Below are 6,162 nucleotides of genomic sequence, written 5' to 3' on the forward strand. Positions count from 1 at the left end.
TGAAAAATGCACTTTAGTGCATTTTTCAAAGTTTTTGCAAATTACCATGAAGTTCAACTTCATGGTACTTTGCTCCCCCTATTAGCGAAATCGCTAATTTTTTAACTTTAATGCATTGCATTTAAGGAATCTCAATTTGGGATTCCTTAAATGTAATCTCAATTTAAGGAATCGCTATTTAGAGATTCCTTAAATTGCGATTTTTGCATTTGGGATGATGCATCCCAAATTCAAAAATACCGGTTGCAAAGGGGCAGATTCTGCTAATCTGCCCGTTTGCTCCCAGTTTTCTCGTTGATGCATGTGGCCCTATGTTAGAAATGTTCATAATGTTTTCGCTGGCCATCTCATGCATTACTACCTTTATTTTCACATTCTGTGTGGTGAATGTTCATATTTTATGCTCAATACTTGAGGTTTGGAAATAAAGATTTTAAAGTTTTAATCCTATGTTTTTAATGGTACTGTGAATTTGATTGAAATGGATTTGGAGTTCCACTATGTCCCTGGAATCATCTAGTGGGACTAATTTAGACTAGAGAACACCACCTACACACTATCGCTTAATTGGTTGTGTATGGGTCTCAATCCAAAAGGATTTCTAATTGATGTTGGTGCATTGAACTATGTCCTTGCATCAGTGGGTTAGAAATTGTGTTCCTGTGGTTATAACACTATGAGGTGTTAGATCAACTTTTACAAGTCTCACCACCACCCTTACCAACACTCCTGTTTACAAAGCACAACTGGATCCTCACCCCAATGCGAGCTGAGTGTTGTATAGCCGGGGATGTGGACAACGCCTGTGAAGAAAGTGGGCAGCAACTAACACCCCATACACACTGCAACCATCATTCACTACCCCATCTTCATACATCAACGCCCTGCAGGTGTCTGAACTCATGCCACCATTTTAAATGTGTGTTGATAACTGCCATACACTCAATTGGAAACAAGCTTTGGTAAAGCCAATAGGTCTCTGCTCCAAATGGCTGAGCTAATGGCTTTGGCATTGCTTGTTTATTTCTGTTCACTTGCAAATGCATGCTTTATGACATATGTATTCACACATGCATGTAGGTGTATTGCTGTCAATTTTTTCAATGGGTTTTCGATTGATGAAAACTTATTTCAAAATGGCTGAAAATGCACATGCATGTATCTTGGTGTATGCACATGCATGTAGTGAGATATGAAAGTCATTTCAAATTTCCTGTTCTAAAGTTTTTCCAAAGATAAATTGAACGTTAACAAAACGTAAAATAACGTGTAAAGGAGATACATGCACTACCATACACGCTGAATGCAAAATAAAAAATACACTATGTCTCTTTTTTAGGTCGAGCCTGGGCAGTGCGTGTGCTGCTGCTAGGCATGCATTATTGGAGTATGGCTTTGAAGCCCCGCCCACTCTCCGCCCATATTTGTGATTGGCTTGTGTCATTGTCCTTCGTAAACGCCTGCTTCCGAGTGGTTATTAGGCTTGTTAGTCACTCCTTGGTACCGCTGTTGTCTGCATTTGTTACCTCCCATAACGACTGGACCTTTTACTGGTGTTGTTACATGGTCTGCTTTAAAGGTCGGTGAGCACTATTTTATTTAATGCTCTTCCCCTAGTCCACCCACTACCTTGCAGCAGCCGCATGCTTTTATTTAAAGTTTTACTAATGGCGGTCCGCTTTAACTATATCGGTCACATTTTTTTATTTTAGCAGCGCGGTTCGCATTTAGTGGCTGCACTTATTTATTTATTCATTTATTTTGTTAAATAGCGCCCATGTGGAGCTTTCACATTTATGGAGGCCCTGCCCCTTTCTTTACACAAACCGCGGCTAAAGAAAGGCACGTGGCTGACATTAAAGTGAAAGCACGGCATGGGCGCTTTTACAAAAAAAACATCTGTTTGTCAACTTGACAAAACAGATGCTTTTTTGGGGTCAAAGTCCCCATGCCACGGTCTCACTTTAATGTAGGACATGCCCCTTTCTTTAGACGCGACTTGTCTAAGCAAAGGAGCGCAGTCTTCATAAATGTGAAAGCGCCGCAAGGGCGCTAGTAAAACAAATATTTGCAATGCAATAGGTCTCGCATTTGCAAGAGTTTGATGTATTGCATTGCCAATAGCTTAAACTCTAGTTAATGCGAGACCTATTGCATTGCAAATGCTTGTTTAAAGAAGTACTGCCAATCAATGAGACTGCATATGTTTTCTTGCTTTCTCTCTCATGTGCCGCTTTGCTCTAAATACTGACCCCGCACGCTCTCCTGTCGCTCCCACCTCTCCCATTCCTAATTCATCCTTTGCTTACCCACCCCATTATTTTTTCCCATCTAATATATTTTTTTCTCCCACCTCATGCTCCTGTGTTGCTACTCTCACGTTTATTTCTCCCAGACCTGCCCCCCACACCCTCCTCTGTTGTTCTCCTCTCCTCCCTTTTTGACTCTCTAAAACAGAAAAAATATCCAATGTATTTTTTTTGAGTAACCAGCATCTACCAATTCTGCTGGGCCGCAACTTTTATGAAAAGCTCCTCCACACACGTTTAAATAAAATTTTGTAAAGACTATTTTTCATGTCATTTTTTAGGCTATTTTAATGTAGAGGGTTCATTTTACACCACATACTTACATTTTGGGAATTTTAACTTCGGGTTTACAAGACTGTAAGTGAAAGGATTTGTTGAGAGTCTATTTGGCCGTGGTTTTTATTAATCAAATACTATGGCTAATTGTTTTTTAGATTTGAAATATGGTTAGTCAGAGATATTCACGTCCACATTCGTTACTGTCAATTCAAAATGCATTTGGTGGTAGCATTCATAGGGGCACATGCATCAACAATGCCATTTGCGATTCCTTATTAGCGAAAAATAAGGAATCGCTAATAAGGAATAGCAAAAGGCTATGCATGTAGGAATCGCTATTCAAATAGCGATTCCTTAACTTTCCTTAATTGCTACTAGCAAATTGCGAGTAGCAATTAAGGAATGCCATCCCAATCATTCCTATGGGCCTCCAGGCCCATAGGAATGAATTGGAGATTGCATGAGCAAATAGCGAGTACCAGTAGGTTCTCGCAAATTGCTCATGCAATTTCAAGGGTGCAAGGGTGTCAAAATGACACCCTATTGCACCCCTGAAATTGATATGTGCACATATGTTGCACACACACATGCTCTAAGGGCATGTGTGTGCGCAACATGAAACTTTGAAAAATGCACAAAAGTGCATTTTTCAAACTTTTAGCAAATTACCATGCAGTTCACCTTCATGGTAATTTGCTCCCCCTGTTAGCGAATTCGCGAATTTTTTAACTTTCATGCATTGCATTTAAGGAATCCCAAATTGAGATTCCTTAAATTAAGGAATCTCAATTTGGGATTCCTTAAATGCTATCGCTATTTAAGGAATCGCTATTTAAGGATTCCTTAAATAGCGATTTTTGCTTTTGGGTTGATGCATTGGGATTGGGTATTTTTAACTCAATACCGGGAGCTATTAGCGAATCGGTATTTTACCGACTGGATTTTGGCTTGATGCATGAGGCTGATAGTCCTTTTCTGCCTCATCTAGTAAAATTATTTCTTTCAGTACTGTTTTTCAAACTACCCTGAGCAGTGTTGGGTTAATCGTTGAGTGAAAAATATGCTTAGCTATAAATTATTCATTAGGATAAAAATATGACTCAATGGGGGCGGGGCTAACAGCCGACTGGAATGGCTGCGCTCTAAGACGGCTCCGCTGCCCTCGCCAATCTTCTGCCAAATATCCGACATCCTCACGGCGACTGCCCCTTAATCCCAGGGGGCATAGATCCAGGAGAAATCCGTATCCATATATGCGACCGGCCCGAGTCCCATCACACACTGGGACTGGAAGTGCAGAGGTGTATCAGAGCTCCGGCGGGATAAAATGATGGCCCGCTCTTGTCTCCCGAGTTGTTGAGGTGCGGGAGCTGGAGCACTGTGGCAGCGACATAGCTGAAGAATCGGCGGACCCTGCCTTTGAGCCTCTGGGGATACGTGGCTGATTGGTCGGGACCCACGCTGGACGCAGAGACAGGCACAAGTGAGTGAGCGGCGGCGCCGAAAACTCCCCGGTGCACAGCTAAGCGAGGCCCAGGCTGAAAGGCCTACCAGTGTGGCGCGGATAGTGCCGGAAATCCCCCATTGCAGAACCTCTGTGTCTGGACTGTAGTGCCGCCCCGCCGACTGTGCTGCTGCTTTGCTGTGCCACTGGGGGGGTCATAAATCTTCCTGAACCCACAGCCAGGACCCCGCATTGGGGGCGACCCCCCCACCTTACTGCTGCATGCCCGAACTGAAGCATGAGTGTTCAATACATTGGTGGATGCCGGCACCTCCTGGTTCCCCTCCCGCGTAAAAGGAGGTCACACGTATGGTAGTGTTCTGGGGCCTTTCTGCGGCTTGGCTCCTGACTTTGTTATCTCACGCACTGACTAGCCCGACTTTGTCACAAGGTGATCGTGGGGTGATCGCCTCGTCCTCCACCCTCTCCTCATTTGCCATCTGGAGGACATAGGGCCACATCCACCATCTCCACCTACCTGAGAGCAATACCACCTACCTTGCCAGGAAAACTGACAGGCCGAGGGGGGGTTGTTACCTACCTTCCTCCCTTCCTGGGCAGGTGGCGGCGATTACTGGAACTAGGCCTGACACTGTGGTCGAAATCTCATAGCCAGTGAAAATGGCCAGCAGCAAAGGATCTGAAACACAAGAGCAAAAGACACTGGCAAAAATTCGCATGGGGAAAGGCTGGCCAGGAGACCGAGCGACGGCCAAGGTGGGGGCGGATGACCCTCGCCCCCAGTCCCCACAGCATGACCTCACCCTCCACAATCTCATGGAGGCCATTGTGGGGGTGCGAACATCCCTAATAACCCGCATCAACACCGTAAACATCAAGGTATTCCTTATAAGAGCTGACCTGCGTAAAATGGATGCCAGGATGAAAGACGTAAAGGATGCCACAGTCACATTAACGTCTGAAACTGACCTACTCAAGCAGCAAGTGGCATAACTCCAGGATCAACAGGCGAGAATGGTGGGGCTCCTCGATGACTATGAATGGAGAGCGCGTAGGAATAATTCTTGGTGTCCCGGAACGGGCGGAGGGGCCGACCACAGACCTCTTAGTCGAAGACCTGGTGATGAACCACCTCAAGCCGAAGCGCCTATCTGGTTACCTTTCCATCGAACGGGCACACCGAGTCCCTGGGGGCAAGCCAAAGCCGGGCGCCCCCCCTAGGCCCATCATAGCACGTGTGTTTAACTTTTGAGACCGTGATGTCATCCTTCAAACAGCTCAGGCTCGAACGCCATTGACATTGGAGAACACCACAATCAAGTTTTTTCTGGACTTCACTACCAAAGTGCAGGCCTAACGACATAGTTTCATGGCGGTCAAGAAAGCATTGTGAGATAAAGAGATAAAATATTCCATGCTCTTCCCAGCAAAACTCCAGGTCGAATCTGAGGGCAAAGCCTGTTTTTTCTCATCCTCGAAAGAAGCGTGGGAATGGTTGGAGGGATGGCGGCGAGTTGGGAAACCGACCAGAGACAGAAACGACAGAACCAGAAGCGGCAGGTCAAACACTGGTGATGCACATTGTGAAGATCCGGCTCTCAGAGACCAGGCCTCGGACTCGAAGAGCTAAGGGGGTAGGATGCTGTGCTCTCGATCATATTAGCCTGAATGACACTTGAGACCATTGGGCACACAAGCAGACAATTGATAAGGTATCGGGAATGTAGTGTGGCCCCATTGATAATTGGGGGAGGAGACCAATATCACTCAGGCCATCATGTCGAGACTCAGCCACGCAGGCCGTCAGAACTCATGAAGGGTTGTAAGGATCTAAGTGACATACTGTGTAACATTTTTCCATCCTTTCTCACGGCGGAGGGTTGTTAACCAGGCACCCTTTTATGGGCGGGTGGGTGACAGGCACTCTGCCTTGTTGGGGGGTGGGAGTTTGGAATCCACCGGCAGGGAGGCAGGGAGGGGGGTGGTGGTGGGGGGTGTTGGGAGTTGATTGTTGATATTCATGTTTTTTGTCATGATGCTCAGAGAATTCTTGCGAGATTGATAGGCTGGGCCCTACTTTGCATAACGCAATATACACGAGGGGAGGTG

Source organism: Triturus cristatus, chromosome 6 (assembly GCF_964204655.1).
Source record: "Triturus cristatus chromosome 6, aTriCri1.1, whole genome shotgun sequence".
NCBI classification, from domain to species: domain Eukaryota; kingdom Metazoa; phylum Chordata; class Amphibia; order Caudata; family Salamandridae; genus Triturus; species Triturus cristatus.